This window comes from Amphiura filiformis, chromosome 9 (genome assembly GCF_039555335.1).
Source record: "Amphiura filiformis chromosome 9, Afil_fr2py, whole genome shotgun sequence".
Lineage (NCBI taxonomy): Eukaryota > Metazoa > Echinodermata > Ophiuroidea > Amphilepidida > Amphiuridae > Amphiura > Amphiura filiformis.
In genome coordinates, this window is record NC_092636.1 from 67785350 (window position 1) to 67796719 (window position 11370).

The following is an 11370-nucleotide window of genomic DNA, read 5'->3' on the forward strand; positions in this document are numbered from 1 at the left end:
ATCGTACATTATGGCTTTAAGCTAAAAAATAATCCTGGCCTAGTGGACAGTATACTACATGAACCAAGAAACTGTTTGATATTAAAACTAGAGGGAGGTGGACAAGGAATGTACACTCAAATGCAATGTTTTGGAAATACATTTTAATACAAATAAAGACCAACCAAGTATTCCTGGATGCAATTTTTAAACTTTTCCTCTTTACCTATTGCATTGCATTTTCCAAACATTAGCATATTCCTAAACAAAATAAATATGTACCCATTATGACATTGTATTCTATTGGATTCATCAAATGAGGTGACTGAAAACTAGTTTTAAACATATGCAAAAGCAGTCAATTGTTGCTATAAGATTGATTTTGAGATATGGATGAAGTCTATAACTTCCTTTACGCTATGAAAATATCTTGGTAACTGTAAGCCTTCTTCCATGCTGTAACTCCGGTCTTTCTGCTTATTGCAGCCAAAATGAGCTTATACTTTCAATAAAGTCATATTTACGGTGTTCAGCCACAATTTGATTGAATCTATTTATTCAGTCTAAACTCTTTCCCACCTGATTTATAAGAATATGTTATAGTAAAATGCCTTCCCTAAACTTGGGTTCCGGGGCCAGAACAAGAAATCACTGAAAATCACTATTTTGGGCAAAACTAGCTCCCAACTTCTAAATTGGAGGCAAATTCCCCACTAAAATAAACACCTCAAAAGAAATAAGTCCCCCTCTGAACATGTCGTCATAACATCGTAAGGTTTCATTTTGTACCAACAAAACTAACTTTGAAATAATTATATGACTGTTTACTAATTGCTGTGTGAAAATGAGAGATTTCCATGACTTCAGGGCTGAATGAGCTTAAATTAAAGGCAAAAACTGCCCTTTTCAAAAGTCACAAAGTAGGCCTATGCTTGTCACAAAAGTTGATTCATGGCTTGTTACTAATGGAAAACCCCATGTGTTTGAGTGCAGTTTAAAATCCTCACCAAGTGAACATTTACTGTAATGTGTATCGATTCTTGATCATTCAGCCATGCAAATCCCCTTGGTGCAGAGTTCAGCACAGTGAGTTGTAAGATGGTCAGTTCCATTCCTTGTCCCAATACGCCTTGCAGTTAACAAGCATATGCCTACTTTGTGACTTTTGGAAAGGGCACTTTTTGTCTTCAATTTAGGCTCATTCAGCCCTGAAGTCATGGAAATCTCTCATTTTCACACAGCACTTAGTAAACAGTCATATAATTATTTCAAAGTTAGTTTTGTTGGCACAAAACGAAACTTTACGATGTTATGACGACATGTTCAGAGGGGGACTTATTTCTTTTGAGGTGTTTAAATTACCGGTGTAATCACCGGTATCATGGTACATGGTTTGAAGTAGGGTTTCTTCTTTAGAGTTGGGATCAAGTGTAGGGTTAAGGGCTGGGGTGCAAAGGTTATAACAACTATGGTATATATTAATTATGATTTTGCTTGGTCAAACCAATGTAACTTCCATAAAACAGGGTGAAAAGGGAAGGGGTGGGGGAAGGACATAAGTTTGAAATGTTTTTCAGTTCAATCAATATCTACTATGCCATATCTAAAACATTGTTGGTTTGCTTTCCAACTTATGGAAATATAATAAAGTGCACAGTATTTTAAAGGAGCTCTGTGATGATTTTAAACTTTTGTCCCTATTCACCCCATTGGGCTATTATAGTTGAAATCCATGCACAGAAGACAAGAAATTAATCTCCCACAGGGGGTGGAGATTTCAAAATGGATTCACCCATTCAGATAGTCCTATTTGAAATTAAGACTTGGATCATGTCTTTCATGGGGGTGTATATACTGGGCTATTCCAGACATGATCTTATCTCCAACACAGGGGGTGGAGATTAAATGGAGTCCTTGCGTGGGAGATTCAGGTATTTTCCTCATAGGTGGTGTATGAATTTCAACTGGAATAGACCTTTTTACCTCGTACCTAAACATTTTTTATGTTCTAATAAGAATGACAGCAATGAAACTATTTTTTTCAAGAATTTATACATTTATTTTATTTCTGATATTGCACATTAAATGAAAGTTTCTTTCATGAACAATACTTAAAACTGTGTTACAACTTTATAGAACAAATGGATTTGAATCTGGAGGACAGTTCACAAGGCAATTTTGAGCAAAACAGAGTGAAGTTGTTTGGTTAACAGTATTCACAATACGATGTGCAGCCAGCAGTTGCTTTTGTCGACAGTAGAGGCACCAGGATTTTTTTTTTTTGTGTGGGGGGGGGAGGTGGGGAGCAAAGTGAATTTCAGGGGGGGCAAAATCATGCAGAGAGTGGAAATTTACATAATTTGGGTTTTTTTGCCTTTGCCACCAAAAAATATTTGGTGGGGGGAATGCCCCCTTGCCCCCCCTTGTAATGCTGCCGCTGCTTGTCGACATCATCATTCTAGCCACCATTGGATTTTCATGTGAGTGATAATAATGTTAAACAGCTCCACAAATGTTCTTGTGTTGTATTTGTATTACGCAGGCTTTGGATGTCCACTACATCCCATGATGCACTGCATATCCCTAGCAACCATACGATGCACATCCTATTGTGAATACCAGCAATTGTAGCCCCTTTAACTGATCCCTCTGATTTCCCCTTGTAATTTACACCACAATCCCTTACCACAGGACCAGAGAAGGTTGAACTGCAATGGTTTTCATTTAAAAAGACAAATTTGTTTAGGACTTTTGGGGTAAACAAATGTATAATCTTCAATACGAAATGTCAAAATTTTCAAATGATGGACAGCTTTCCCTCCCAGCTACATACACAAAGTACATATCATTAGATTTATAAAGTTAACTTCGAGGACTATTATTATTAAATATCAAAAATATATTTCAATTTTTAATAATTTGCCATAAAATTTGCATTTTATCACAAAAAATATGATTTGATATCAGAAGCTTAGCATTTTTCATTTTCAAAATTCGATGGCTGATGTGCTCTCATGTCCCACAAAAATACTGTGCAAACATTGTTATCCGATCCCTTAAAAAGAAACGTAATGGTTTAACCATACATACAGTGTGATTTCATAACATTTTTACAAATATTTTTGAACGAAATGTTTTTTTATACATTTTTATAAATTCTAGTACATACCCAGCAAACAAAAAAAGTACAAATACATTATGAAAACATGCTGCAAAACATCATTCCAACATAATTCTATAAGTCTTGACAAAATATTTTAAATTTTGTTGCATTTTACGTACCAGCACTGTGAAATGTTGTCAAGAGTTTTATAACATGACATAAAATGTTTAACCAAAACCCAAACCTAAAAATATTTAAAAACATTTGTTTGCTGGTAGTATAATACCGTATTTCAAATCAAATAAACGCCCGGGTGTTACATTTTCCAAACGGGGTGTTTATTCAAGGTCAATTTTAGAACGATAATTCCCGTTAAAATCATTAGGTAAACTTAAAACTCACGCTAAAATGACGAACTATGAACTATGAACTAGAAACACTGAATTCTGGTTCACTTCCGGGTTTCCAATCCAGATTTTCGCCAAAAAGTGATGCTATTATCGACCATGTGTGCAACTTGGTAAGCTTACTACACAAGATAGCATGGAAATATCAGCATTTTTGAAACATCTTGGTTGAAAAAAGTGGTGGGGGCGTTTATTTGAGGGGGGGGCGCGGCTATTTGACGAAATACGGTATAGGCCTACACAGTACATCGCCCAAACCTACTCCTGTGTCATAGAAATATTTAAAAACAAATTATTATTTTGCCTTATGGAATATCATAGCTCAATCTTAATCCTTTACTTTTAAATATTGTTTGGGAAAGTAACAAAACCCCTTATTTTGTCATTTTTTTAAAGCAAAATTTATCAGAATCTTAAGGTCAAATTATTTCTTTTTGAAGTTAATTTTGTCTTAAAGGAGTATTTCGTGATCCAAGCATCCTCTTTTTATGACATTTTTCAGTAGATATCCACGAAAAAAGCTTATTCCCAAAATTTCAGCTGATTCCGATTTGCGTTTGCGAGTTATGCATGATTATGTGTATTACACTGCTCCATAGACAATGTATTGTAATATCGTTCTGGTATACCAGAATGAAATTCAAATTTCACGATATCTTTGCTAAACGAATTAATCTGCAAGAAATTTTTTGTTTGTAAATGAGCATTATGTAGCCAGGTTTCCAGTGACATAAAAATCTTTTTTTGAGAAAAGTGGGGGGATGATGCTGTGGATCACGAAATGCCCTTTTAATATTTACTTTAATTATAGCTTATAATGAAAAGATCAGTGTTTGTACAAGTCTTTGCACATGTTTGTCTTGCCATACAAACATAAAAATGTATGTTTTGGACTATTTTACTAAATATTTGCAAAATATTAAAATTTGACTTTAATTCCCAGTTACAACAAACTAAATGATTAGGATTGAGCTGTGATATTTTGTAATCCCAAATGATCAGTTCTGTATTTTTCTGGCATTATTAGTAGTATTGGGCTATTCTAGCTGATATCCACACACCCCTATGGAATATACATGACCTGAATCTTCCACACAGGGAGTGTAAATTTCAAATGGAATCACTCATTCAAGTAGCCCCATTTGAAATTCACACTCCCTGTGTGGGTCATGTCTTTCTTATTGAGGGTAAATGGATTTCAACTTTTATAGCCTATACCAAGCCATTACAAATTACCAATACACACAAAATATGTCAGAATAAGGAAAGTAAAACAAAATCTTCTAAAGTGTGGATTGTGACTATGTAATAATATGTAATTTAAACACTATACCTAACCTTGAAGATGGTTTCCAGAAAATAAAAATAATTATCAGACATAATTTAAACATTATTCAATTTTAGTAATTTTGAAAAACTGTAGCAATACACCTGCCTGGCTGTCACCTGGCAGGTCATTCTTAAAATACTGTCATGCTGCCCTCTACTGCTTGCTTTTTATTCAGGGAGGGATTATTTCTGATTTAAATGATTGTCTCCAACAGGTGATCCTTTGTGCATATTGTCCATTGCTTGGGGTGTGCTTGGCTGGCAGTTTTGGGAAAGTCAACATGCAGTGCAGATGGGCATGCCTTTATAGTGAGTAAAAGATATCACTTCTGCAAGCAGTGCCAAGATGCAAGAATTGTACATCACAAAGTATAAACACATAGACAAAGTATATTGAGTATTATCTACGTGAAGAAGGTATACATCTGGACAGGGAAAAAATTGTACATAATCCTGGACTGTGGTGCTTTTGCAAAACCCATCTTGAACACCCTCTGGGGTAAGTTTGGACAGTCCAAAGACTTGCTCCAGTCAGAGTATATAGACCCATGGGATGCTCTATGTCCGTTAGGGAGTGCAGAAGTCGGTATTCTTATCTTCCACAACGAACATCTTTGTGAAACCCATTATAAGACCAAAAGTTATTTCAGACAGCCCAATGTGCATATTTGGTTGCTGTCTTCACAACTGCGTATGACGACTCAAGCTACAATCAACGAAAAAAGTCTTGGAACGCTTGCGTGTAAATAACGGAAAACTGTCACCCCCTCTCCCCATGCAATGTTGAGAAATGCCAATGTCTTCAGCGGTTCCCCAATGTGTTCCAACATTGCTTGATGGGGAGAGGGGAAGGGTAAATATTGTTGTAGATGTCATGTTTCTTCCCAAACACAATATAGGTCATTTCCATGAACATAAGAAATTCTGCACGGAATTTTGACAGAGTGTGTCAAGCGTTCCAAGGACTTTTTTCGTTGATTGTATACAATGTACTAGATTTGTTCATCCATCTGCTATATGGACACAGATAGTATAGCGTTTGTTCAGAGGGAGGGGGAATACTGCCCTCCTTTAGGTAACTATTTGGGGCAGTGAACCCAAAGATGGTTCATCAAAACCTTTGTATCAGAAGGACTGAAAAATATACTATTAACCTCACAATTGGTATCCTGTGTGTGTGTTTTCGTCGGTACTTGCTCCTCTAAGAACCTGCCCGTTACACGCTTCCCCATCTTCCTTCAGCGGTAACATCTGCATTGGGTTGCATCTTTGGTGAGGATGGAAAGGGACTTCCCCTAGGACTAGAGGTTAGTTTGATGTGCACTTGTATTCTTGTGATTCAGAAAAAAGCCAGATGATTGAAGGCAGGCACATGTCACACAATGGCTGATGACACATACTGAGAGTTGAAATGTTGTCAATAGCAAATTGAAAAAGAACATACAATAAGCCAAAAAATTAAGGTACCAGTTGTGTTCGTTCACCTATGTATATCCTAAATAAAGACAAATGTGTCAAAATCAAAACAAGCAGCCGATGCCTGTACTCTTTAGCTCTGATTTGAGACCTTATTTGTTGAAATTGGTTGTGAAATAAAGAAACGGCAGTCCAAAACCTGATGAAGATACAAAATAAAAAGTTGCACATTTGTGTTCTAATCAATGAAAGCACAGCGCTAGTTATCTTGTTCGCTAACGCTTTGTGTATAAATCAATAGGGCATGCAATGTGGCAAACTGCAACTTTTTAAATTTGCATCTTCCTTGGGTTTTTGGATCGTAGTGTCTTTATTTCTTAAACAATGTCAAAGAATGAGGTCTTAAAGATGCAGCTACTGGCTGCTGGTTCCAATTATTACATATCTGTCTTTTTTTAGGATATACAGGGGGTGAACGTAACTGGTACCTTAATTTTTTGGCTTACTGTACTTCTTGTTAACAAAACTTATTCCACTTCCGGGAAAATCGGAGGTCCTTGCAATCCATCATGGAATGGTATACTTTTAGCTGTGATATTTTTACATCAATTTCATGATCCATTTCAATTATTTTGTTATGGCGCTATTTTCTTTCTATATTTCCTCATTTAAATATATCGCTCCGCGGCTTCCTCTCCTCAATTACCCTCGTCTATTATCCTGGGTAGTCGATAGTCAGCCGCTGTGGGATCAAGACGTGAGCATATTCAATCATCTATATTATGTTGTGATCACTTTGTTGATACCGAATTGAAGTTTATTTGTGAAGTTATATTTTGCTATCCGTATATTTCTGTTCGAGTCTTTCCCCGTCTCACTGTGAGATCCATTGGCCATGTATCTGGTTTAATTTCTATTAACCAAATAACTGGCGAGTGGGTTTTCATATCAGTTCGGAGTCATATCAAATGGTGCAGAATCCGATCTTTTCCCGGTACCAATCTGTGACTGGCTGTCGGCTACCCCTGCGGTGGAAAAACCAACCACGCAGGTAAGTTTATTTTGGTATTATTATTTATAGCAATCTTGGATCGATTCATTGTATATATTTTATGTGATATTTTGGTAGTTTTAAGTGAAATTCACACTTCATTGATTTCCCGCCAAAGTTGATTTGTGGCGCGAAAAATTTTGCCGTGTTATTAAATTAATTTATGGCTGACCCCCCTGAAGGTGCAGGTGGTCTAGGTGAAGGTGCCGTTGGTCAAGGTGAAGGTGCGGGTGGTCAAGGTGAAGGTGTCGGGATGGCTACCAAATATTGTATGGCGGATTTAGCCAGATCTATCATGGCCGACCGTCAGAAAATTTTGATGAATTCTGTAGGCAATTTGACACGCATGCCATTTTGACCAATTTCACAACACCAAAACAAAAGTTGGCATTTCAGACGCGGTTGGTAGACAATGCATTGGTATTTTTCAATAGTTTGAATGAAGAACAAACGGCCTCTATAGCGTCAATAAAACAAGCCCTAAAAGAAAATTTTGAGGGTGAGCGCTGGAAATGGCACCTAGAATCAAAACTTCTGTCAATTTATAACTCTAACCTATTGCCATATTTTTCATTTACCTGTAGACCATTATACTGGTTCATCAAATACAGCATCTACCAGACGATGTATTGATGTGCGGGTCCACATGGTTTGTCCATGTATGCATTTGAAAGGTACATGAGCTTTCTACAGGGCCGCATTCATAACAGGAAAGACCCTGAAATTTCTGCAGTTGAGTCCTATAGGGTAAGTTGTGTAACTATAAGGAGAAATGAAGAGCTTTGTTGCAAAACCCCTTACATCCACTTTTTGAGAAAAACAGCTTTTTTTAATTGTGAAAGTGTTACTTGTTCGATTTGATTCAATTTGGATTTGAAAATCGCCTGAACATTTTTGCTGCGGTTTCATTTTATTATCATGTCTCATGAGGGGAACCACACTGATAAAGTCTGGGCATATTGTTTAAAGGGAATGTCAAACTCTCTGCTAGTCAGTAACATTTGCAGCATCACAAACAGGTCTTAAGAACATTAGCTGACTGTAAAACCCCAGTCGAATGTAATAAGCAGCTACTCGTCCATATTTATGACTCAACCATTTGTCTTCAGAAATGAAAATGAAAATGTTGATTTAAAACTAGGATAGACTGCATTTTTTTAGCTTTAAAATGATGCCTTACTTGTTAAAATCAGATCAAATCAAATTGATTTCATAAATTCACTTGAAAACTAAACACTGAGATACAGTTACCAGTTATCTTTAATTCAAGATCTACTTCCACAACGGAAAGAAGCAACAAGAACAGAAAGCTAAGCAGAAGCCACCAGAAGATGTTATCAAGCCAAGAGTCAACGTCGTCGCCAAGCAGCAAGTCGCAAGGCTCTACGGAGCAAACACGTAATATTGACAATATTAAGGGGTACTACACCCTGCCCAATTTTGTGCCTATTTTTGCATTTTTCTCAAAATTATAGCGCATTGGTGACAAGTAAGATATGTATATTATAGGGGCAAGGACTACAACTACTGCACTGGAAATTTTATATCAGCACAGACAGCAGTTGTGGAGTTACAGTCAAAAATGAGGGAAACCCAGTATTTGATCAATAAAATATAATAATATACATATCTTACTTGTCACCAATGCGCTATAATTTTTGAGAAAAAATGCAAAAATAGGCACAAAATTGGGCAGGGGTGTAGTACCCCTTAAATCAGACCTAAAAATGCTGTACTGCATGAGGTAAAGGACTGGTTTATTATATATTCATTTTAGTTAGTAATGACTTTTGACTGTGCATGTTCTTAAAAATCTATAAAATCGTATCCTTGAATTACTGCCGGTAAAAGGGTAATAAATTTTCTCTCTGTGATCTTATTTTCACTGTCCTCAACATGGGTAATAACCCTTGCCCTTCTTCCTTAGTATGTAAGTTACCAGAGGGCATCAACCTGTTGTTAACTACTTTTTAATCAATAATTTCAAAATCTGGTTTTGAAACTTTTAAGGTTCACTTATTGCTTTCTTTGTAGTAAATTGGGTTTTTTTTTCAAATTTTTATTACCAGATAATCAATAAACATGAGTGCTGAACACGAACAAGAATCAGAACCATGCCAACAGCCTAACCATGCTAACTGGCCCGAAATATTTGCGGTGAATAGGAACAGATTGGCCACAGATAGGTACAAGTCCAGGTGGCCCACTCAACGCGAAATTTTGCACAACATAGACTATCCAATCTGGCCAGAAGATCTATTTCATATTTATAATAATCCACAATGCGAAGCATTATACGAAAAAGAAATGATCACCCCAATTTAGACTTTTTTACGATTCTTATGATGGCGTCATCAGATTACGCCAAAAAAACTCCAATAGGCCGCTCAAGTAAGCCCCACGCTGCCAGGTAAAGCGACCAACCATCAAACGGCTAATTTACCTAACCCACCACCGAAATTTGCAGTAGGTAGAGGCCGTTTACTGAAACGCTACCAAAAGATGTAGAAATTTTTTTTTAAAAGGCAAAAAAAAAAAAAATAAAAAAATAAAATGTTTTTGGCTAAAATTGTGATTTTTGTTTAGAAATTGAGATTTTTGGGTAAAAAATGTAATTTTTGGTAAAAAAAAAAGTTTTTAGTTTAAAATAAAATAAAATATAACAAATTTTGTGGTTTAAAAATACAAGAAAAAATATTTTTTAATTTGTTATAATTGTGATTTTGTTCAGAAATTGATATTTTTTGGTAATTTTGGGTAAAACAATACAAGAAAATATTTTTTTTTTTTTGGTCAAAATTGTGATTTTTTTTCAGATATTGAGTAGATTTTTGGTAAAAAAATGTATTTTTGGTAAAATAAAAGGTTGTGGTTTAAGAATACAAGATAAATAGGCCTATGTTTTAAAGAAAACCATTTTGGGTTAAAATTGGGAGTTTTGTTCAGAAATTGAGATTTTTTGGTAAAAAATGAAATTTTTGGAAAAAAAACCCAATAAATTTTGTGGTAAAAATTTTTTTGGGTGAAACTAACTAAACAAATACACGAAAAACAGTCCTGCGCAAAAGTGTATTTTTTTCCACAAATGTTATATTTAGTCAAAATCCACCCGCCCCCGTTAAAAAAAACCCTTTCGTATTTAAAAAGAACACTTTTAGAATAAAATAAAGTCAGTGGCATTCATCTATTCACACCTATTCACGTGTTATCCCACAATGGTTTTTTGACTATCCGATGATGGAACAAGATTGAAGCCAAGACTCCTGGAAATAATCAACGGTAAGAAAGGGCCTACTTTTTCCACAAGAAAAAAGACTTTTTTTTTTTTTTTTTTTTTTTTATCCAAGTTATGTAAATGTCAAATATTTTTAGAAATATGTTGAAATCTTCGTTATAATTATTCGAATTTCTTTGTTGTTTATTTTTACAGTTTCAAACATGAATCCCAGAAGAATGCTTGATATCGAACTAAATGAATCATGATTTCTCGATCAAGTGAAGCGTCGACAGTATTGTGACGCGACCATCGGCCTAAACGGAATGATGAGCGTGCCAGCCCATAAATTTATGTTAAGCGCCGGAAGTCCATTTCTTGCTAGGGAATTTTTTAAAAACCCATCTCCAGAGCACATAGAAAATCCCCATGCCTGGGGTACGCCAAGCCGATTTGCATTTGACGCGGTAATGCAACTATTGTATACCGGAAAATGCAGAATAACCATTGACTTTGTTTGCAAGATATTGGTTCTAGCAGATCAGTTAGAACTATGTTTTGAAGTTGTGGCTCCTTTGGCGGAATTTATCATTCACAATTATCTGGATATATGTGAAGAACATTTATTGTATATAACACACATTACTAAATCGGACCTGATTAGTAAACACCTATACGACTTTGTGAGAATCAGTGGAATTCCCCAGGACTGGCTCGAAGGAGGATTGAAGGGCGTGAGTCTGCGTGCTTTGATTGAATCTGCGCTGATGAACAATTGCCAGGCTGGTTGGGGTGGCGTAAGTAATAATTTGTCATTTTTACATCGGGTGGGGAGGGGGTGGCTTAATCTTCACACGGAACTTGGATGCCC